Source organism: Dipodomys ordii, unplaced genomic scaffold (genome assembly GCF_000151885.1).
Source record: "Dipodomys ordii isolate 6190 unplaced genomic scaffold, Dord_2.0 Scaffold63, whole genome shotgun sequence".
Taxonomy (NCBI): Eukaryota; Metazoa; Chordata; class Mammalia; order Rodentia; family Heteromyidae; genus Dipodomys; species Dipodomys ordii.
In genome coordinates, this window is record NW_012267279.1 from 6,687,557 (window position 1) to 6,713,099 (window position 25,543).

Below are 25,543 nucleotides of genomic sequence, written 5' to 3' on the forward strand. Positions count from 1 at the left end.
AAAAAAAAATAAATAAATAAAAAAAAAATAAAAAAATAAAAAATAAATAAATAAATATATTGAATTGAATGGAAATAGTGCCTATCCATCAGGTAGAATGTCCTAATTATACTACTAAAACAGTTACAGATGAAATACAAAGGGAATTCTTAGTCGTCCATTGGGTAAAGTAAATGTAAAATGACTTACACATTTTAATTATACATTTTAATGTATCAGACTGGCAAGGATGTAAGAAGATTGTGTTATGGTCCAAGTATAATATCCCTCATAGGCTCATATGTTGAGGGTTTGGGCCTCAGCTAGTAGCATGATTTTAAGAGATAATGGATACTTCAATAGGTCCTCCTCAAGGGAAGTAGTCACCAGAAATACGACCTTAAAGGGCATTTTGTTCCTTCCTTCCTCTCTCTGCTTCCTAGCTGCCATCAGATGAGTAATCCTACTTCATCACAGCTTCTGCTGTGATATTCTTCCTCCTGATTGCCTCAGAAAAACAGACCTGGATGACTTCAGCCTGAAACTTTTGAAACCATGAACTCATATAAATTCTTCCTCCTTTAAGGGAGAGTTGTTCATGGAAGTCATTTTGTCAGAGCAATGAAAAACTGAAAGTATAGGTCAGTATGGATTTACAGTGTTGCCAATGAATGCCAACAATATACAGGGTAACTTGTCAATATTCACATTTGTTTTGCACACACCTTTTTTATTGTGAAAATACTGTACAGAGGGGTTACAATTACATGGGCAAGATAATGAGTACATTTCTTATCAAACATTGTAGCCTCCTCCTTTGTTTCCCCTTCCCTTCCCATCCTCCCCCTGCCCTCCCCACCCAACCCTCCTCCCCCCCAAAAAAAGTTGTAAAGTTCATTTTCGACATATCACTTGTATGTCTCATTGTTGCAATGGGTTCACCTGTATCCCTATTTAAATGATTTGTTTTTCCATTCTCCTCCACAAATTATAACAACATCAAATACAGTGAAAGCAAGGGTTATACCGTGGGAGAGGGATATACAAAACAACAAAGAAATCATCTTACAAATGTGTTAGAAACAATCAAATGAAAGAAAAAAACATTTGAATACATATCTTAGGGTTCATTTCCCTAACATCAACTTATCTGACCATTTCTGCTTGACTCAGACATATACTGGTAATTGAAAATAAGGGAAACCATGGGACCTATGTTTCTTTGGGCCTGCCTTACTTCATAATATAATTTTTTCCAAGTCTTTCCACTTCCTAACAAATGGGGCAATGTCATTCTTTCTGATGGAGGCATAGAATTCCATTGTGTATATATACCACATTTTCTTGATCCATTCATCTACTGAGGGGCATCTGGGTTGGTTCCATATCTTAGCTATGGTAATAATGCTGCAATAAACATAGTTGTGCTGGTAGCTTTAGTGTGGTCTTGTTTGTAAACATTTGGGTAAATGCCCAAAAGTGGGATTGCTGGGTCATAGGGGAGCTCTATGTGGAGTCTTTTGAGGAACCTCCATACTACTTTCCAAAGTGGTTGAACAAGTTTACTCTCCCACCAACAATGCAGTAAGGTTCCCTTCTGTCCGCATCCCCTCCAGCATCTGTTGTTATTAGAGTTCTTGATTATAGCCATTCTAACTGGAGTGAGGTGGAATCTCAATGTTGTTTTGATTTGCATTTCTTTTATGGTTAGAGAGGTTGAGCATTTCTTCATGTGTCTATTGGCCATCCTTCTTTCCTCTTTAAGTCTTTAGTCCACTTATTTATTGGGCCATTGTTTCTTTGAAGATTTGTTGTTGGGGGATTTAATTTTTTGAGTTCCAAGTATATTTTAGATATGAGACCCTTGTCCATTGTATGGCTAGTGAAGATCTTCTCCCAATCCATGGGCTTTCTATTGATCTTTCTAGCTATGTCCTTTGCCATGCAGAAGCTCTGCAATTTCATGCATTTGTCCAACCTTTCTTTGATTTGTTGATGCATACACCTTTTGATCCAGCATCTCTATCTCTTACATATTTACTTTTGGGTCATCTCAAACAAAAGTGCAAAGATTCACATAACAGGTCCTTATGATAACTTGAAGAGGGAGACAAAGGAAATAAAAGGGAAGACAGAGGCAGACATAGAGAGAATTTGATGTCTATCATTTGGGGATCAGGTAAATGGTGAGGTTATTATGTTGCTACTTTTAAAGCAGATCTTTATATACTACTGTCAACGATATATCACAGCTTTAAAGAAAGCAAGTTGAAGTTCACCGGGTATATTATTAGCATTTAATTTGTGTAAAAGCAGAAAAAAAAGGAAAACATGTGTATATGAGCAATTGCGTGTTTTTCCACTTCACCGGCTCAGGAAGAGGCTGGTACATTCCAACTTGGCTTTGTCTCATCCTGTATATATACATGGATCCCTATCATAGCACACAAAAACAATCCTAATAAATTAAAAGCTATGATAGGTCTTACTGGTGTGTAAAAATTCTATATGACATGCTCATGTGCAATGTTTTGGTACTTCTGATAGAAAGGAATGATTTCCCCGCTATTGCTGCTGGTGCTTGAGTTTGCAAGACAAAAACAGTACATCATTTTAGTGAGTCAAGTGAAGATCCATGGGTAACACAACAATTAGAGAGTGTGAAAGTTTGGAGCCTCACATGGCTTGCAGCTTTGATTCATTTATTGATTTGTTGTGACAACTTAGGTATGAAGTCTAGAATAGTTTCTCACTACCAGTGCTTTATTGCTTAGGTATGATTCTACCTAATCCTTTAACCTAGATCACATGAAGTCAACTAACTTGCCCCTTTAAAATATTACCTGGAGTCAATCTGTCATTTAAAAAAAAGCTATAGATCAGCTAAACTTTCCATTCTTCCTGATAACAGTGTCCACATGATGCCAAACTTCTGATTCATTCCTCACCCATTGTAAGATTTGTACTCTTGGTCTTGGCATTGGAATTTTCACAAGCATCTCCCTGGATGAGTCTGTTTCCCCTGCAGGTATGCATGCTAATAGCAATTGCTGTTGCTGAGCCATCATTTTATAAGTTATTGCTGTGATTTATTGCTGTTTGGAGTTTAAATTTGGAAGCTATTATTTACTCTGTTGCAGTCTAATGAGATTTCATGTCTCAAAGATATGTGACAAATCTCCTTTTGCCCCAGCTTCATGTTTATTTCTATAAAGCTAATTTATATTAGCCAACTTTGTATATGTGACCTTTCTTCTTCTTCCTCTTTCTCTCTCTCTGTCTATATATGTGGATATATGATATTTATGTGCACATGTACTGCTTCTTCCTGTTTATAACTTCCTGCCTATACAGCTAAAGAAAACACATTAAGCAACAAAAGAACCCTAAAACAACAGCAGCAATAATGAAAGGAGTAGGATCACATATGCAGAGGTGTTAGACATGTTATTGGCCTTGGCGGTGATGATGGTTTCCTGAGTATCCTCAAATTCAGTGGCATGCATACCTTGCATATGTGAAGCTTTTATATGCCAATCAGACTTCCATAATGGGGTTTTAAGTGAAAATACTAAATTTGAAAGCCTGCTATGAGCATTTCCACTTCTCAATATATTTTCTGGAAATGACTACTTTCATATTTGTGTTTTAACCCAGTAATAATGCAACTTTCTTTCTTGCTATTGTTTTTAATGTATTTATAATGTACCATGTGATTTTTTTTGTTTCTTTGTATGTTCTTCCCCCATGGTATAATCCCTGTTTTCACTATATTTGATGTCAGTGCCCTGCATCTTATAAAGTGACATTGCTCCGACATTAGAAAGAGAAACCAGAGTTGTCTAAAAGGCAAACATGAGACTTGACGGTGAAGATATCTTTAAGAAAAACATGTCAGAAGCCAGAGAGATGACACAAGTGTGACCAGCATGGATATTGTATTAATTTAATATTAAGTCAAACTGGAGAGTTGAAGAGTTAATAGTGAAAAACTTTATAGTTAGTTCTACAAAGGTTAGATTTCTTTTACTGTAAGTTAAGTAGCAAAAGACTTACTTAGAAAGTTAAAAATGCGTATTCTCAGAACCCACTCTCCCCCACATTCTAACCAGTTTCTGAGGTGTACATTATAACTCTGTATGAGAGAGAGAGAGAGAGAGAGAGAGAGAGAAAATATCAGAATCCCCTTATGTGATTTTTGGAGCACACCACAAAGGGAAAGCTTTGAAGAAATCTGAACAAGCAAGGTCGTTTTGCAATCAGAATTATATGTCACATCCTTTGGTAATATCAAAAAGAATGCCAAAACAACTATTTGGTCAAGTCATTCAAACCACTGATGAGGGCAGTAAAAATATTTGCAAAACTTATGGACCAATTCAGCCTGAAAGGTGACCCAATGGTCTGACTTGGAACCATTTTACAATATTTTTCTGAGCTTATTATTCTACAGAATAGTTCTATTGTTTTTGTCCTTGGATTTCCTTCAGTAACACAACCCAGTTTTCTAGTATTGGTGGTTTATGCTTCAGAGATGGTCCTTGAATGACCTTTAAGATTTGTAGCTTCCATACTTGTATTAACAAAACTCACAAACTCAGGACTGAAAATAGATCCTTTAAGCTCATCTTGGAATTTAGGAAAATAAATCCATAAGACATAGTCAACTTTATACAAACTGATTAGCTGTTAAGAATCAGAGTTTGTTCTCATTATATTAAATATATATTGTCTAATCTGACTGATGGATTAGTGTCCCTTTTAGATTATAGAATGTTCTTTCAATACCTCACTGCATACACTGAACACTAGGACCTTTCTATGCCAACAGAAATTATTCTGGTACATATGACATAAAATTATATCAGCATACACAGATTTTGAATGATCCATTTACTCCTTCTGATGACTACCATTAGCCTTGAGGTCCCTGAGATTCTTTCATAAGGTTTTAATTACCCTTTTTTACCCAAATCTTACATGAAGCTCTATTTTCTTAATACAACCAACACCAGCATCTCACAGGTGGGATGCAGGAGAAATATGTTTATTTTATTTATTATTCTATACTGTTTATTATATATGAAATAATAAATATTTTTATTTTTTCAGTTTTAATTTCTAATATGGTAAATATTATCTACAGCTATAGCATGTATAAATTAAGCTCTACGGGGGGGGTCTTTGCTCATATTAGAGTGTAAAGGAGTCTTGAAACAAAAATATTTATAAAGTATTGCCCTCTATAAATGGATATTCATAAAAATATAGTTTATTAGATAGCATTAACTTCATTTAAAAAGTTTAATTTTGTTCTGTTCTCAAGAGTGAGTGTTTCATAGATTTCAACTCCCAGTACCATGCCTGACATAAATACAACTTCTTCTCAACTCAAAAAACTTCACGCTGATTAGAATATGTACAAACTTTTTAAAATGCATCTGTTCTTTTTTGCATTAAGTACATATGTACACATACAAGTATATGTTGTGAGTTTTAGGTGTATTTACAAGTTCAATAGACATATGGGAGTCTAGAAATGTTGGAACAGAAAAAATTACATTTCCCAAGATTCTTATTAAATTTTTTTTAATTTTTAATTTTTTGGTTGTGAGGCTTAAACTCTGGGCCTGGACACTGTCCCTCAGCTCTTCAGCTCAAGGCTAGTGCTCTACCATTTGAGTTACAGTGCCACTTCCAGTTTTCTGGTGGTTTATTGGAAATAAGAGTCACATGGACTTTCCTGCCCAGGCTGGCTTTGAACCGCAATCCTCAGATCTCAGCTTCCTGTTTAGCTAGGATTACAGGCATGAGCCACCAGTGTCCGGATGTTTTTAAGTAAATTTTTATAGTCGCACCAACCATACACCTGAGTTAGGCATTTCCTGACACACGCCCTTATACAGTTGTTTCCAATACTGCTGCATATATTGCTTTCTATATTTCCTTGTAAGAGAATGTCTTTGTATACAGTGACTTTTCTTTTTTTTGGGGGGGGGGTCCAATCGTGGGGCCTGAGCTCTGGGCCTGGGTGCTGTCCCTCAGCTCTTCAGCTCAAGGCTAGTGCTCTACCACTTGAGCCACAGTGCCATGTCTGGCTTTTTTCTTTTTGCTTACGTGGTGCTGAGGAATCGAACCTAGGGCCTCATGCATGCAAGGCAAGCGTTTTACCACTGAGCCACTTTCCCAGCCCACAGTGACTTTTCTATACACATTTACTCACACATAAAAATTAGCTAGATAGATGCATCTTGGGTTTTTTTTCTATCTGACTTTCCTTTTGTTTCCTAAGCTATTTTTTATTTTTTTAAATATTTTTGGATTAATTTCTCAGATTTCATTGGAGTTGCTTTTTCAATTTGAATATGTATATATCTATAGGTAGTTAATGCAGATGCTCCAGGAAACTAGACAAAACACTGGGTCTCCAAGTTCTACACTGAAACATGCTGTTTCTCACCGTGTTGGCGTTCACTGGTGCTCTGTTCCAGTGCTCATCAGAGCTATATTCTCAATACATACACTGTGCCCACATCTAAGACAACTGAAATAATGTAGCAAGTAAGATTCTGCAAGACATTACATGCTTCACTAAAATCAGGATGAGTTCCTGGCACTTTTCTCGGGAAACATGTTTCTTTATTCATTTATGATTTTTCCTTTTCCTAGAACTCTGTTCACTTTCCATTTCACATTCACCACTACCCAAGTTCTCCTTTTCTATGCAACCCATTCCCTTTAGCCAGATGGCTATTTTCCATCATTGCATCACGCTTATAGTTCTCACATGTGAAATCACTTTCATTTTTAAAAACTTAGTCTTTGTTTTGTCCCCCAAAAGGAGAGTCTTTTTTCCTTACCTGTCTTCTTTGCCTACCCATCTCCCGAATATGTGTGTCATTCTATGGGGACACAATGGTATTCTTACCCGCTGGTGCTCGACTTACTATCCTTTTGGCAGAGATCTATTCCAATGATACCCAAAGGTACTCTTAGCTTTCATTTTACACCCTTGTATTCTATTTACCATCCTTTTGAGGAGATTTATGATGAGTTATTGGGCTTTCTTGATGGTACAGTGTTCTGTGGCAGAAACTGCTAAATACTCATGGGCATCTGATGTCACTGGTAAGGTTAAGAGTCAGTTTTTAGGCCTCATAACTGAACTTGAGGATTTAAATACCTAAACTATGCCCTGCTTGCTTGTCAGAAAATTAAGAAAACATGAGATGCAAATGTTTATAGTAGAATATAATTTATTGTCCATGGGTCGAGCAGAAAAACCCAATCCCTGTGTCTCCTTATCCATAGGAAAGAGAGAAAAGTGGTCGTATGGTACAATTAGGACATAATAGGAAGTCCAGCGCCACTGTACATACTGACAACTTTAAGAACTTGCCAATAATCAGCAGAATAGTTTAGAGATTCATTTGAATCAACATCCTAATGAGGTTCATTTGTTCATTTACGTATTCACTCACTTATTAGGTTCATTTGTTCATTTACTTATTCACTCCCTTATTAGTTATTCATTCATCCATCAATCTACCCAACAACAATTGAACCACTTTTTATGCCTCAGGTGCAGTAAAGGATATCAAATGATTGCAAGAAAAATCAACATGCTGCCCTAAGTAGTTTACAACATCATGACATTGTTTCCAGAAAGTTGAACAGAAAGATTATAGCCCAAGATACAGAAGCAGTTTCAAAAACGCCAGAAAGCAACAAAGAGATGCAATCAATTTCCCAAGGAATTACTTCAATAAAGGTGGAGGGAGGGAGGGAAGAGGGGGTGAGGATAAGGCTGACATGAGAGTGTATTTCCTCATAGAAACTGCCTATTGTCCAGGTATGATGAAATCTGAATACCCTCCTCTATGGAAGTAATCCAACTCTACTTCAGTTCTTAGTTGAGCAAGAACAAAAGGCACAATGCCTTCCTTAACTATCATTTGTTATTGTAGAGCTTTGGGGGAAGGGAAGCAGTTGCTAAGACAAAATAGACTAAAATTACGCTGATGCTGAATAGCAATCGTTTAACTGTGCTAAGTAAAAACTTTAGCAGCCCTGGGATAATTTCTGTCCCAGAAGCATTTCTAACCTACATGTAAAAGGAAGAGTTCATGGTAACTCAGCTTCTTGTGGCTCTCTTTCAGGCAACTCCAGAGCTGCATCCTTCAAGGTCTAGCTGAGTTTGCAGAGGGCCAGACCTTTAGTTTCTGGCCAGTAATTGACTTGATCACATACGTCCTGTGCTTCCTTCCCTTCCTGAATCATTCACATTCTTTCCTGCCAGTGTTTGCTGGGACTATGGAAAGAACCTATTTATACCTTCAGAGTCTGCTTCTAGGAGAAGCCAACCAGAGATAAACAGTTTCTTAAACTTTTTCATGCATGTTTACCAATCATAACTTTTGAAGGCCACCTAAATACAGATCTTTGCTCAACTTGCTTATTCAGTTCTTCCTACAGCATTGTACGCTGTTATAACAATGACTCATTGCCATTTTAATTAATTGATTAATCCTGTGGTCTAGCCAGGGTGTCCTCATACCTTAACCGCTAGATAAGATCATTAAAAATCATCTTTCTGATCACCTTGATTCCTAATGATAAAAGGCTTCCACGATTCAAGTGACTACTGAATTATAGTCTTTCTCTGAAGTTGGTGACTATTCCTTTCTTTTCATACTGGCCTTAATTCTAATATGGATCTCAGACCTTTCCATAATTTCTACCAGAAAAAAAGAAAGAAAAAAGTACTGTTCATAATCATTCATCACAAAGTGCTACACTAGATACCATTCTAAGTTTTTCAGAAGGTAAACACCACCAGAGGGATTCTGTTTCTGTGGTCAGACTTAACTTTAAATGTTTTATCCTGTGCCTGTGTTGGAGCTGTGCTGTAAGTATTCTTAAATTTCATATTTATCCACTTACATATGGAGTCATTCATAAAGCATTTATTTAAGTTCAAAGTGAGACATTGCTTCTAAGACCCATTAAAACATATACCAAATATTGGCAGATCTGCAAGTCATCTAAAAAATGGCTTAGCATTTACATATGACCTCCTCTATACTTTAAATCTCTTCTAGATTATTTATAATAACTAATAAATGTAAATGCTATGTAAATGTTTTATACTATTTTGTTTTTGCAATAATGGCAAGACAAAAAGCTAATATATGACAAATATAGATGTATTGTTTTCTTAGTAATTCTAATCCTTGGTTGGTTGATCCCATAGATAAAGACTCATTGATATGGGGTGTAGATGGGCCTACTACTGCCAGGCATGCTTTCTCCCTGCCTTATTTCTGTATTCTTTATTGCTGCTGCATGGATAGATCCTGGGAAGGTGAAATAAAAAGACCTTGAGTGTGTGTGTGTGTGTGTGTGTGTGTGTGTGTGTGTGTGTGTGTACCTTTTCTGGGTCTTAAATTCATGGCTTGGGTGCTGTCCCTAAGCTCTTCTCTGTTCAAAGCTAGTGCTCTACCACTTGAGCCACAGTTCCACCTTTGGCTTTTTTGGTAGTTAATTGTACATCAGTCTCATAGACTTTTTACCTGGGATGACTTCAAACTGCAGTCCTCAGATCTCAGCCTCCTGAATAGCTAGGATTACAGGCATGAACCACTGGATCTGGCAAGAACCTTATTTTTTATCTTCTTTACTTTAGGGGCTGAAGGTGGCAAGCAAGAGAGGTAAGACTCCAAGATATTATTTGAGAGACCTAGTTGGTTGAGAATAGGAAAACAAAGCTAATCTACAGATCACCCATACAGCACTGGTACATACCTACCCACAAGAAAGGCTTAGGGAATTAAGAAATAGGAGAACAGTCTGAGGGGACAAAACAAAACCACACCAAATGCAAGTCACAGCCCTCTGGGAGCATTTACCAGAACAAAATGCTGGGTAACCTAACAGCAGTGACCTGAGACTCTAATTTCCCAGTCCTTGTTATGAGTATATTCAGTCCATCATTTTTGTTTTCAAAGGCTTGATTAAGACAACTGATTATGGTATCATCAGGGCCAATACAACTGCTACAAGGAACTTATTGGCAATCCAGCTAATTGGGTAATTTGGAATATACTTGAATAGGTCAAACCTGAGATACCCTGATTAGTGGTTTGTGGCTTTCTTATTCAAGTTGTAATCATTCCCCTTACTCAGAAGAATGAATGTCCTTGTATATAATAATGAGCCAGTTGATTTTCTCTTAATTGAGCTCCCAGTGTAACCAGAGCCTCTCATTCACTGGGAGTGAGCTCTCAGCTTCACTTTCCCTTGGTCAGGAGACACCAGGGCTGGAGCAGACATTGCAGTGTGTTGTTATGCCTCATGAATCTTGCTGTCTCTATGTTACTGAATGAATCCACGGAAGAAACCTGAGACTGTTACAGTAGTTATTGATGTTAAAGTATGCTGAGGTCATGACTTGGTGAGTCTATTCTATTTGTCTTGATCCTTCTCCCATTTCTCTGTCTTTGCCTTACTTTGGGAGCCTGTAAGCTCACCAAGGGATATGACCCCTCCTTGTCTTTAAGAGATGTCTACCCACTCTCACCCCTCCATTTCTACCCCATTTCATTTATTGCTTTGTCACCAGTAACTTAATTTCAGCATGAAATTGAATACTTAACTTATATCCTTGATCAAGTTTTAATAACATCAAATGCTGAACCATGATGTTTTTGAAGATACTGTGCAGAGGGGTTACAGTTACATGAGTAAGGTAATGAGTACATTTCCTATAGAGCATTGTTACTCCTTCCTTGGTTTTTCCCCTACCATTCCTTCCCTCCCAACCTCCCCAACTCCTCCCTCCCCCCACCAAAGTTGTGAAGTTTGTTTGCAACATAGTGTCTTGAACATCTCATTGTTACAATAGGTCAGCTTATATCTTTATTTCAGCGTTTTGTTATTTCCCTTCCCCTCCCCAAATTAGAAAAATGTATAAACAAGATGCAGGACACCAGAATCAAATACAGTGAAAACAGAGGTTATACCATGGTGGAAGAACATACAAATGAAACAAAAAATCACAACAGCAAGAAAGATAAAACCTCTGTGTCCTTAACTTGGGGTTCATTTCACTTAGCATCATTCCTCTTATATGGTCACATGTACATGGCTTTTCACCTTTTCCGCTTATCCTAGACATATACTAGTTATTGCAAATAAGGGAAACCATGGGACCTATGTTTCTTTGGGCCTCGTTTGCTTCACTAGAGCTCCCCTATGACCCAGCAATTCCACTTTTGGGCATTTACCCAAATGATCACAAACAAGACCACACTAAAGCTACCAGCACAATTATGTTTATCTTAGCATTATTTACCATAACTAAGATATGGAACCAACCCAGATGCCCCTCAGTATGGATGAATGGATCAAGAAAATATATATATAGAGAGAGAATGGAATTCTATGGCTCCATCAGAAAGAATGGCACCACCCCATTTGTTAGGAAATGGAAATCATTGTTATCTTCTTATGCTGTAAATCCATACACTACAGACAATACTGGCACAATGGGAAAAACCTAACTTTCGGTGATTGTCATTCTTTTAGGGTGACTTGAAAGTGAGTTACTAGATTACTTATCCACTGAATAACATATATTAATGGGAGAATGTTTGAGTAAGAACAATAATATCACAGGTGCCTGTGGCTCATACCTGTAATCCTAGCTACTCAGGAGGCTGAGATCTGAGGATCACAGTTCAAAGCCAGACTAGGCTTTGAAAGACTGAGAGACTCTTTTTTTGGGGGGGGGAGTCCAGTCGTGGGGCCTGAACTCTGGGCCTGAGTGCTGTCCCTCAGCTCTTCAGCTCAAGGCTAGCGTTCTACCACTTGAGCCACAGCGCCACTTCCGGCTTTTTTCTTTTTGCTTATGTGGTGCTGAGGAATTGAACCCAGGGCCTCAGGCATGCAAGGCAAGCACTCTACCACTGAGCCAACTTCCCAGTCCCAAGACTGAGAGACTCTTATCGCAAATAAACCACCAAAATATCAGAAGTGGCACTGTGGCTCAAGTGGTAGAGTGCTAGCCTTGAGCTGAAGAGCTGAGGGACAGCGCCCAGGCCCAGAATTCAACCCTTACAAATGACAAAAAAAAAAAAGGGAAAAAAGGAAAAATAATATCCTAGTTAAATGCAAATTATAGCAAACATAAGAATCACTGGAAAACTTATGACAAAATTCAATATCCATGGAACCCATGGAACTAATTGCAGGCCCACGACCTTAAGTTTGATCTCTTGTCATGGAAAATTAGGAAAAAAAAAAACAGAAAAATATCTTTGTCAGGTGCTAATGACTCACATTTGTAATCCTAGTTATTTGGGAGGCAGAGATCCAAAAAAACCTAGTTTTGAGAACAGTCAGGAAAAAAAAGAAAAGAAAAAACAGTGTGTGAGACCCCTGTCTCAACTAATAGCTGGGGGCAATGGTCTGAACCTGCCATGCCAACTACGCAGGAGATTGGGATTGGGATGAATGCTGTTCCAGGACAGCCAGGATAAAAAGTTTCATAAGACTTTATCTCAGACTGGAATTTCCTTAGCTGCACCTTCAGTTCACCAAACCTCTGCCCATCCTGTGACACCTAGATCAAATGTTCCTTCCTCATCCCATAAACATCTAGAGAACCAGAAAGCTTTCTCAACACATCCAGTGTCCATTGTTCTCTTTTCTTGATTCTCACAAAATTGTGGCTGGCTCACACCTATAATCCTAGTTACTCAGGAGGCTGAGATCTAAAGATCAAGGTTCAAAGCCAACCGTAGCAGGAAAGTTAGTGACAGGCTTATCTTCAATTAAGTACCTGAAAACCAAAAGTGGCACTGAGGCTCAAAATGGTAGCGTGCTAACAGGTGGCACCCAGGCCTGAGGTTAAAGCCCCATGACTTACCAAAAAAAAAAACCCAACAATATAATTTGTTATCATTTATACATGCATATTGTCTATCTCCTCAACTAGTCCAAGCACTACTTTAGTATCAGGTTCTTCAGATATACTTGAGAGAAAATAAATAAATAAGCTTCAATTCTGTTATCTTCTACCTAGATTCTGTTCTGGTATCTCCCACTGTTTGGACTCCTCTTTGCTAGTCCTGAGTCCAAAGTTCTGAACTGCCTGTGTTCTTCAATGCATTATTTTCATATTCTGAAGTCAATTACTTAGGTTTTCAAAGCTAGGCTTGCATACCAACATTTTAACTAAGTTTCTCTCAACACTTACCCCAGAGAATTACAGCATTTTATTCCTCTACCTTCCAACTTCTAAGGACACTATATAAATGTAGGTATGATTCAGGAAACAAGAGAAGAATTAATTTTTTATATTTAGAAACATTATTTTTCTCACCACTTTATGACTAGAAACTGTGGTTTTTAGAGATTAATTTACTCAGGGTCACACACTTTCAATGTACGGCATATGTTTTTATTTTTATTTTCAGAGCTGGAGCTTGAACCCAGGGTCTGGAAAATGTTAGACAAGCTCTCTATCACTGAGCTATACCATCAGCTCCTGATAATATGGGACATAACCCAGTTTTATCTGACAAAAACAAAAACACAAAGCAAAAAAACAAAAAAGAAGAAGAGGAAGCCTCTCATCTCTCTCATCTTTTGAGTCTACCATAATAGTTTGACAACTTACAAATATACTCAGGAAATCTAAAGCTCTAGCTATGATTTGGGAACTAGTAAAAATTTACATCTGCCTAGTTCAACCTTGAATACAGGATGTTAATACCAGAAAAAGGTATCAAGAATTTGTAAGTCAATTTTTAAGAAAACAGGTAAGCACAAAATCACGTGTTGGTAGTATTAGTTTAATAGTTATTTTGCCTCCCAAATTTCCATTTTATCCAATGTTTTAGAGTAAATATGATGTGAAAAAAATAAGGATCTTTTCCAAAAAAAATCTAGAAAACCTCATTCCCCTTTCTGCTTTAACACGTAAGTTTCCATCTGCCTTCTGGGCAAGAAGAAATCTTTTGTTTTCATTTTTATCAAAAATAATAATTATGGATAAAATAATGTAGCTTTAAAGAGTTAGCCTCATTCTATCTTTGGAATTTCCTACTCTAGAAAATCCTCTCTTTCTTAGCAAAATATGACATAATTATTTGAAAGAAAGAAAAAATACATAAATGTTTGAAGCCAGAAGTTAATTGAATAAGACCTTAGATTCTGATGAGTTTGTATTTTATGGTTGATTAATTTGTTTTAATACCAAAAGATGCTTAAGAAACCCAATTATCCTGCCCCTTAATCTGAGTTATTGGCTGTTTTTTGCTAGTTTCTAGATGTCTGACAGACCTCCGTTATATTTCTCAGTATGATGTGCAAAAGAAACTGAGCTTCAGTTTAAAAAGATTTAGATTTGACATATGAACAATTGCCCATAACAGAAAGATTAAATTATTAGATTCTTAGATGTTTTAATCCAAGCTTATATTCTCCAGTTACTAGTAGACTCCTGGCCCAAAGCACACGGTAGCTATTGTAGGAAGTTAAAGCCTTAATATTGTTTCTATCACTTGTCTATTTTCTGCTAGTAAGGCTACTACCACCACCTTATTGTCTGTTTTATATAAACTGAACCCAGATGCTTGATTATAAATAAAGAAGGTAGGAAATATAATAATGAAAATCACATTATCTGATTCAGGTGCCTGGTGGCCGCATTGTAAAGAATACCTCACCACTGACATGCACACACATGCTGCTGCTGGTCCTGTCCCTACAAAAAGTAACTGCTGGAGGTTTATCTTCTTCCACTTGCTAGCGAAAAACAGGAAAGAGCTAGACATAGATCTCCTAAAAGGCTATTGAAAACTTTTACATTTTCTTTCAAAATAAGGTTTCATAACTTAATTTTAACTCTGTAGATGGAACTCAAAACGTCCGTGAATCTCACATCTTATAGGTATATTCAACATTGTGCTCTGCATTTTTCTAGTGAAAAATTCTTCTAAAATTTATCGATGCTCATGAAACTCTGATCAGTACATTAAGATCTAATGCTCTTCACTTAATTCATTTGTAACCATTTGCATACCACTAAGTGTATTTGCTGAAGTATAATAGACTCTATGATAAGCTCAAATAGTTTTAGAAAGACTTAGGGAAAGCCCAGCAAAATAAATAAAGCTTGCAGGGGGAGGATGGGGAAAGGGGGAAGAAAAATAAGGGGGAGAATTCAGTCAATAATTCATTATATGTACCACAAAAAATAAAGAAAAATAAGGAATGGGTGAGTCAAAGGAGGTAAATGTTGAAGGGATAACATAGATAAAAATGCATTGCATACAAAGCTGCTTTGTTAAATAGCAAAAAAATTCAATACATCTCCGTAATTCAAAAAAAATGAGGGAGGGGGTTTAAGAGAGTTGTGTGAGACTATTGAAAGGGTGACTTTGATCAAGATGCACTACATTCATAAATTGTTTTATTGAATGATAACATTTGTACAACTACTTAAAGATAATTTAAAAAACACCTCTTCAAAAAATCCAGTGTTTTGGCCAGGCACTGTGTGGCTCACACCTGTAATCCTATCTACTCAAGTGGCTAAGATCTGAGGATCAAGGTTCGAAGCCAGGCAGGAAAGTCAGTGAGACTCTTACCTCTTGGTTCTGTGGCTCAAGGGGTAGAGTGCTAGCATGGAGCAAAAGTAAACTCAAGGACAGTGCTCAGGCCCTGAGTTCAAGCCCAAGGATGGGTTAAAAAAAATCAAATGCTTACCAGGAGCTGGTGGCTCACTCCTGTAATCCTAGCTACTCAGGATTGCAGTTCAAAGCTATCCCAGGCAGAAGAGTCTGTGAGACTCTTATATCCAATAAGCCTCTAGAAAATCGGAAGTGGCACTGTGGTTCAAGTGGTAGAGTGCTTGCCTTGAGCTGAAGAGCACAGGGACAGTGCCCAGCCCAGAGTTCAAGCCCCACGACTGCCGAGAAATATACCTCAAATGCTCTTAAGTTCATAAAAGCTCTAGTATAGCAATTTTTCTGGCTATCACTGAACCATTGGACTGACAGTTCTGAACCATAGAACCAAGTATATAATAAGGTAGAAGACAGGAAGCCTGAGACATGGCTTCCTGATGGCTGGAGGCAGGATGAGATAATAGCTTGCAAGCACAGAATGGTAGGAAACTGAGCTGGTAGACTGGCTACAATGAAACTACTAGATTTACTATTCTCCAGGTGAATAATGCAGTAAGCACCCTTTGTTGGGTGGTACTTATTTCTGTTGTACCAAATATTTGAATCAGGGCACTGAAACCTGCAAGTTACTGAGATCTGTGGATTTACCCTGATTCCTGGTTCCTGCAGCTATTGAATTGAGTAGCTGCCATTTTGCCAAACATACTGTCAGACCCTAATGATGGGGGTCAATGAAATAAAGTATAAAAGAGAAGAAAAAGTAAGCAATACTTGATCTAGCCAAATTTGTAATTAGGACATAACAGAAAATCTTTTGAACAAATTTGATAATTACAATTGTTCTCAAACCATGGAATTTTAGAACTAGAAAATAATGAGTTTTAATTCAGCTCTTCTATTTTATGATAAAGCAACTAAGGACATTGTCCAGGATGGTTAAATTCAGCAGGCAAAGCTGAGACTGGATCCTAGGCTCTCTTTCATCTGCTCAAGCAATCTTTCTCTTGTTTTAAGTTGTACAATCACAACCTTTATATATTATTTATTTCAAGAGTCAGTTTCAGAAGCCTATGAAGCCCCTCAAATACCTAGACACCAACTTACAACTCCCTTTCTCTGACCATCAGAAGGCTAATTCCACATACCAAGAAGGAAGAAATTCATTGTAAAACATCCAAGTTGACAAGAGATAAGGTCCAACTAATTTTTTAATGAAAGTAATTTCAATGTCTACACCTTTTATTTTCTACTTTTTCAAATCATAGTCTCAACTGGACCACGGGCTCATGATGTCATCTATAGTTTGGCATTGTTTGGGCAAGTTGGAAAACACATTGCTTCCTCCATTGTTCAATTCCTGCCTTTCCCGAGTGAGATCCTTAGGCAACCAGGCTTCATTAGTTCAGGTGCTAGCCTCAGGGAACTACTTGTTTTAATTAGAGGGATGAAATGGCATTTTAATTGTGCACAATGATTAATAAACATGCTGAGCTGCTGCATAATGATCCTCAGCTTGAAGAGCTTTCTCCCTTATTCATGATATCTACATCCATTAACTGATTGTTATCCAGGTTGAAAGCTATGAGCTCTTCCTCCAACCAAATTGCACATTGTCTGTCCTCCAATTTTTCTGCTAATAATAATTATTAGAGCTAAGTCTTGCTCTTTTTTTTGTAGTAACAGAGAGATAAAATGGAATTGGAAAGCTTGCAAAGTGGTGTACAGTCTCTATATATAGTCTCTATATATAGTTTCTATATATATACAGGCTCTACACAGGCTCTACAATCTCTCTGTACACTCTCTATACAGTCTCTATAGACTGTCTCTATAAGTCTCTACAGTCTCTAAAGTCTCTCTACAGTCTTTATAATTTATTTTGCCAAACTTCCTGTGAAAGAGATAATAATAGGACCAATATGACAGGACTTTACAGAGATTCAGTGAGACAAATTTCTTCATTCTTAGCATCAACTTCATCATCATCATCATCAAGACCACCATGACATTGGTCAAAATTAGGTTCCCATTAATACCTTTCCAGATGTCATGATAATGACTATATCACATGAACATTCCAATCTAGGAATCATTTTCTAAAGGGTGGAAGTTCAAGGCATTTTCCCAATTTCTCCCTTATATTATGCAAAAATGTGTGAAAGGTGTCTGTCTGTGTGTGTATGTGCACAAGCCCACTTGTATATGGGGTTTAAAGCTTTAATCTCACTACTCAGTAGTTAAAGAAAACACTTTATGTGTGTGTTTGAATATCCGTAGAAACAGAATCCAGAAAACAGAATGATAAAGCATGACTTCACCCATGAAGCTGTATGTACCTGGGATTTGCAAAGGTTTTATTGGTCATTACTATAATTTGTACTATTATATATCCCTATTATAATATTGCGACATTTTTGGTCACTATTATAATGTGGTGAGTCCTGATACTATTACAATTTTTCTCCCCCTAGGGTTGGCCCTAATGATTTCTTTTCCTTTGTATCTCTTAGAAATTAATTTTTAAGGTCTTAGATCTATCTCCAAGTCTCAGTTCACCTGATTCAGTTTTAATTATTCTTTTTTGTTGTTTTTACTTGGGTTTGAACTACTTAGGGTCTCAAGCATTCTCATATTGCTTACTCAGCTTACTTGCACAGTTGATGTTATACCATTTGAGTCCCAATTCCAGCCCAGGTTTTGGCTAGTTATTTTGAGATACAGTCTCTCAGACTTTTCTGCCAAGGTTGTCCCTAACCATAATCTTCTAGATCTTAGCTTTCTGAGTAGCGAGGATTACAAGCATGAGCTGTCAGTGTCTAGCTTGAGAATATTATTGAGGATATATTGAGGATCTTTTTCCCAGTTCAAACCAGATCAGCTGCCACTCTTTCTTATTTGCAAATGGATATGGTGATGTTGGATATACTACAAGCTAAGGATATTCTGTTCTTTAGCTTGAATTATTTGAGACAGATGCTAAAAGTAGGCCAGCTGATCTACTGATATGCTTACTTTGATATTTTGATATCCTACAATAATGACACACCAGTAAATTAATCTGCACTTGAGAAAAGTGTACATATGATTGAAAATAGTTGAAACTGAACATAAAAACTGCTGCCTACCTCCCCAAAATGTTAATGACTTCATGGAAAAGTCTGCCCCACTGAAGATGTCTTTTTGTACATAGGGTCATTATAGTTCAGTGAAGCAGATATGATTGATTACATAGACCAAAGTTTACCTTGCCCCCCCCCCCGCAGGGCACTTTTAATTCTCATTGCTAAATCCTTTAAAGGCACACAACTGTCCACAAAAGTCAAAGGGGAGAAGGGAATGAACACTTTATGACATAGTAGAGCCAAAATAAGTTTGGGAATAGGTGCTAAACCTAGGATTTGAGAAAAAGTAAAAGAAAATACATTTATCTCTCATTTTCCTACAAAGGTAATCTTTAAAGTCACCCACCTAAAGTGCAAAAATCTAATATTAAAAATTTTAGTGGATCAATCCTGCAAACTTAGCTAAGTAAGAGGCAGAGAATGAGGATTATAGTTTGAGACCAGTCTGGGCACAAAATCCACAAGATCCCGTCTCAAACAGTGGCTATGGGCAGTGGTGTACACCTGGGGAGGCACAAATAGAAAGATCACTGTCTTGTAAACTCTGGGCATAAAGCAAGATCCTGTGGGGAGAACACATGATACAGAAAAAGACTGGCAAGGCTCAAGTGGTAGATCTACTACCTATCAAGCTTGAGGCCCTGAATTCACCGAACAGTTCACCCTGAGTATCACCAAACACTGAACACTTAGAGTGTTGCTGAGATGTGGCAGAAAAGAAAACTGAAAGCAGGGCCTGAGCAGTTGGTCACTTGAAGTGTTGCTGAGGATATAGAGAAAAAGAAGCCTGAAAACAGGGCAATAGCCCATTACGTTTCATCAATAAAATAAAATACTGCAACTTCTTTGGAAAATCATTTTTCAAGTTCAGAAAGCTACCATGTGCAAGTGTCACCTTGATGTGGCCTAATCATGCATGATGAAAGGGACTTTGGGACTTTTCTTTTTACTTTGACTCACAGAGCCAAGGCCAGAGACACAAAAATGAATACAGAAGCAAATGAAAAAAAGTAAAAACTTAACATGTAGTCAAACATAATACTACTCTGCATTATTTTGAGAAATTTCCTGGTATGCAAATATTCATGCATTTACTTCCAAAAAATTAGAAGCTAAAATTTCCCTGAACAAGGGTACAGACAAGCAAACAATTGTATATCCAATGGAATACTATTTAGTGAGAAAAAGAACAAAGTAGTGATGCATCAGATAATAAAGATAAATCTCTAAATGCTTGTACTCAGTCATAGAAACCAGAGAAACTTATGCTCTATGAAGAAAACATGAAGCAAAGGTTGGTGTAGGGCAGAGGGTAAGTGGGTGGTGAAGGAAAAGCATGAGCACACTATTATTATTTTTTACCATCTTTATTATGGTAGTAGTTTTCTGTGTGCAAATACTTAAGATAGTTTACCTTCTCATTTGAAATATACAGTGTGTTAAATCTCAACTGTATTTCAACAAAAATGTTTAAATAAAAAATAAATGGATATATATGTGTACACACACACACACACACACACACACACAGAGGATCACTCACCTGAATATTTTGACCATAATATCTGTTCTAAAGGACTTGTTTGGGAGAGATTTTATAGTGATTAAACTTACAGCTGGCTAAATATGATAGTATTAACTTCGTGACTGTTTGGACCTTGCATAAACCAACCAGTCGTGTGTTAATGAAGTCAAAGTTTTAGGTCATCTTTCTACCTTTCCCCCCAAATTTAGAAGGGCTTAGTAGGAGAGAGTTTTGTGAAAAAGCCAGAGGTCATACTCTACCTAATACTTCCATCCAGCCCTTTACGTAGCAGTCAGTCAATCCTAGACACAGCTTTGCCAACACAATGCTGATTGCCATGAGTGACCTCAACTTGCCTAATCTGTCTTCCAATTTTCTTGTAACATTTACCCTTCAGAGACATTGCAGAGCAGCTGCAGAATACTCATTAGAAAATCAACTGCATTCTTTTTGTTAGTGGGGTAGGGAGGAAGCAAACTAGGGCTTGAACTCAGGGTCTTAGCTTTTTCTCACAAGACTAGCACATGACCCTCAAGCTACACCTCCATCTCTGCCTTTTCACTGATTAATTGGAGATAAGAGACTCAGGAAAATTTCCTTCCTAGTCTGGCTTCAAATCATGATCCTCAGATCTCTGCCTTCTGAGAAGCTAGAATTGTAGGCATGAACCACCAGTGCCTACATCATCTACACTTTTATTATTGTAATATTTCTTTCAAAGTATTTTCAACCCCAAAATTAGAGCCATAGTAAAATGGTTCTTGAAACAGGATAGTTTCTGAGAAGTTTACTTAGAGAAAAAAATTATTTATACATAATGTAGACTGAAATGTATTCATATAACTATTAAATCAGATGCACATATATTTATAATGTATTATACTGAATTTATATTATCCATGAATATTCTTTAATAATCAAGAACAAGTAGATTATAAAAATTCAGATGAATCTGTACTGACTGATTAGTTTAATGTTATTCTTCTTACCTTGTTAGGAACAAAATATATTTATTAAATGCCTATATAATAAAAATTATCAGAGCAGTTTTAGAACTATTTGTGATGAAAGAAAATAAGAAGGAGGAAAATGGAGAAGAATGAAAGATATGGGACAGAGAGAGAAAAAAAGGAATAAGGAAGGAGAGAGAAAGAAATTGGATCTGCATACATGTTCTTTACTTTGTTGGTGGAGGAACTCATTACTTGGGTTAGTTTAGATTCTCATTTTCAGTTCTCTATCACAAGCTCTTCTTTTTCAATCACTTGAAACCTTGAAACATAAGTTAGTGTCTGGGTTCCAGATAAATTGAGTAGGCATCTCTGAAAGCAGGGCCAGAAAGAGATATACAAATAATAGTAAAAAGTGCGAGGGTGGTGCTGTTTTGATGTTAGCTGTCCTTCTTAGGACTTTTTGAATGCTACATCCTTTGGCATTCTTTCTCACTTCAGATGCAGTCCACAGGACAAATGAAGCATAGCAGCACGGGAGTCATGGCTGAAGATGGGTAACATTTTCAGAGATGGTGCTTCATATCACACATCCTACAGAGTTTTCCTCAAAATCATGTCCTCCTTAACAGCTGACTATCTCAAGAGTCAGCACTGTGAGGATGAGCAGTTGAAAATAAGAATGGAGCTTTGCATAGCAGTTGACCTCCATGGCAAACTTGTTCACTCTCAGAAGGCAAAAAAGGATGAAGGAACAGCAGAAAGAGAGAAAGAAGGAAGAAAAGGAGAGCAGGAAGGAGACAAACCATAAAGTTAGTAGGCCTACTTATCCTTCGAACACATTTTAGTTAACATGCTATTATTTGATCTTGCCTTTAACAACCCTGTGTATTCCAAGTGGGTTAGCAAACTCTTCTCCCGAACATGCTCCATAACCCAGTAAGATAATAAAATATTCTTCATATCGTTAATATATTAAATAACCAAGTTGAAGGCTATTTTTATGCTAAAGCCAACCAAGATCTGGAAAAAATAAGTGGGGAAAGTATTAATAAAAAGAAACCAATGATAAGAAAACTATCCCATGATATAAGATAGGGAATGGAAACAAGTAGTGATATTGTTCATGATTAATGTTTTCAGAACTCTAGCATAGATCTGTTTCTGAACTTTGCAGCTTCATTTCCAGTGTCCCTGTCAAACAATAGGTCTTAAATAAGCATGAAGCCCAAGCTGACATTTTTTTGCAACCTTGATGTGATTTGCATGCAGATGATCAACACACCACACTTAGAGATGACAAATAGTAACTTGTTGAAATTACTATAAGACTCTGCCAAAGCCGATTCTGTCAGGATGCAGTTTCTGCATGCCTCACAAGTTCTATAGAGCAGCCAGTGATCTGACTCTCTGTGTCACACTTTCCTAGCAAGCTAGCAGCTCTTTGCACATTGAATCTAGATATAAGTGACATATGAGATTTGAATATGAATGATGGAAGGGGTGACTGATCAAAATACATTGTACTTATTCAATGATTTATTGAATCAAACCCCTTTTGTACAACAACTTAAATATAATTTTTTAAATGTTAAACAACATTTGGTTTTCATAAAATGAAGCCTCGTTTCTTGGCTTGACTTTGCTAGTTTCTCTTTTTTTCTATTATAGAGTTCACTAAACTATGGGTAACAACTGATGACTCGAAGTTCCCCTCTGCCTTTGTTTAGAACACCCTTGGGTATCATGTATAATATTAATTGGTAAATTAATATGTTCAAGCTAAATCCAGCCATTGCCTCCTTTTGTAAGTATTGTTGAGCACTGCCAAATCCACTTTATTTTATTTTATTTGGGGGGAGGGGGAATCTGGTCTTGGGGCCTGAACTCTGGGCCTGGGCGCTGTCCCTCAGCTCAGCTCAGTAGCGCTCTACCACTTGAGCTACAGCGCCACTTCCGGCTTTTTTCTTTTTTCTGATGTGGTGCTGAGGAATTGAACCCAGGGCCTCAGGCATTCAAGGCAAGCGCCCTACCACTGAGCCACCTTCCCAGCCCTCCACTTTATTTTGTACATCACCAATTGTGCCTTTCCTGCTACAATGGCAGAGTTGGGTAGATGTCATAGATGCCACATGACTCACAGAAGCAAAAAATGCTACAGACCTTTTTGAAAAACTTTGATGACCCTCGACTTAGAACAATCTACAAGCTTCCAATCTGCATTATCTACAATTTACCAGGTAAGATGTAGTAAAAAGAAGAAGAGAAAACTCTTCCTCTAATTCAACAGGTTTTCCATGCCGCTAAGGAACTTCCATTTCTGCTTCTTACTCTTTAATGGACCATGTCCTCTGTTGCCATTTTATTTATTGCTGCATCTATGTTGTCACTGTATTTCCTGAAAAGTTGTTGACTTACTAAGCTGTTGACTTTTAAGTTTGCAATGAGGATGACCAGAGAAGGCAAAGATCATTTATCTCAAATCCATGAGAAGATCTTCACGAAGAAATTGAGAGTTAAGTTTCCCACCATAAAACATTGAAGTGTAGAGTACTGAATTAAAAACAGCAAAGAGAGGCAGAGGGAAAGGACACAAAAGAAGCCAAAGATAAATACACCAAGAGTACTTACTTGGTAAGTGTACTCTGGATAACTAGGTTAGAATGTTCATTCAGGGCAGTGGGAGACAGGACCAGACTTCAAAGGACCCTGAAAAGCAGAGAGACAAGGTTACTGCATCATAAGCTAATCAAATGATTGCTTCGTTATCAATTAGAGATGAGAGAGAAAAGAAAAGTGGAAACTGGAATAAAAGTTAAAACAATGTTATTATTCTAAGCATGGAGTTAAAAGAATATTAAAAACACAATTCTGTGAAAAAAAAATCAGTATGGATACCTTCTTAGTACTAGTATCAGGGCCTTGTTCTTGCATGGCATACACTTAGTCCATACCTCCAGTCTCTGTGCATTGGTTATTTTAGAAGTACTGTCTGATTTTATGTCCTGGCCAACCTGAGCTGCAGTTCTCTTATTTGTCCTCCCAGTGTCCCTGGGACAGCAAGTTCACAACACTGCATCCAGCCTTTGTGCTTCCTCCAAAGCTAGGAAAGCTAGCCTATGCCACAACTCCCAGCCATTGGTTGGAATGGAATGTTTTGAACTTCATTTTGCCTGGAACAGTGTTCCCTCTGGATCTCTGCCTCCCAAATAGTGTCTTTCATGACTTTTTAAATACATTTTCATTACAAAATTTTTCTCTGGTCCACAATAGGTCTTGCTCCCTATCTCTTGTAGATAGGATTGAACAGATTCTGTGGATTCATTTCATAATCTTTTATTTATGTTTTCCCACATTTAAAATAAATAAAGTTAATACTGACACAATAAGATTGTATGGCTCTTACAAGGATCTATTCTTTTCTATCATACCTCTTTTGTTCCATCTTGCTTAGCAAATCGGATGCTAGATATATTTTGATTAGTTTGTACTTTAATGGATCATGTGTGGAGGGTCCACCTTTCACATTGGGACCATTAATTTTTCCTGAGTCTGATTGAAAAAACAGGTAGAGCTTTTTTGTGTGTGCTGATTGAAAAGTGATGGATTATTTTCATGTGGTAAGAAACACAATGTTTTCTTTAGCACAGCAGGATATAATGTTTGCAAGGTCTAACAGTGAAATATTATGCATATCTGTTGCTGGCCGGCTGCCAGAAATGAAGCAGCAAAATCAGAGGAGATTTTGAACTTGAATCTTAAAGCCAGTTACAGCCTACAAAGAAATTAATGAGCCATTGTAAGCAGAAAATGCATTTGTACTAATAGATGAGACCTGCCATACATGCCAGCACTTAGGAAAATGGTAAATAATTATTCATTTAAATGTTACCTTGAACTTCATGAAAAAGAAAAGGTATTTATTTTGAGTAATTATTAACAGGCACTGCTATGAAGATCCTCCCCCCCCCACATACACACCCCAATTCACAGGCCATGACATTTTTTCCCTAGTAAAAGTAGTCAATTCCATATAGTTTTCTTTTTCTTCTTGGCTTGATAATTCAGAGAAAGTTCTTTTTTTGTTTTGTTTTGTTTTGTCAGTCTTGGGGCTTGAACTCTGGGCCTGGGCGCTGTCCCTTAGCTCTTCAGCTCAAGGCTAGTGCTCTACCATTAAAGCCACAGCACCACTCCTGGCTTTTTCTGCTTATGTGGTGCTAAGGCATCAAACCCATGGCCTCACGCATGCAAGGCAAGCGCTCTACTAAGTCA

General features: G+C 37.3%; 1 long non-coding RNA gene across 1 annotated transcript in view; it reads right to left on the reverse strand.

Annotated features, from left to right (window-relative positions):
* Positions 1–24,313, reverse strand: part of LOC105990173 — a 44,786-nt gene extending 20,473 nt beyond the window's left edge. The window contains exons 1-2 of the long non-coding RNA XR_001175295.1: positions 24,226–24,313; positions 23,903–23,980 (exon numbers count right to left, since the gene is read on the reverse strand). This is a non-coding gene — a long non-coding RNA (uncharacterized LOC105990173). The remainder of the gene's footprint in view (positions 1–23,902; positions 23,981–24,225) is intronic.
* Positions 24,314–25,543: the final 1,230 nt, after the last annotated feature.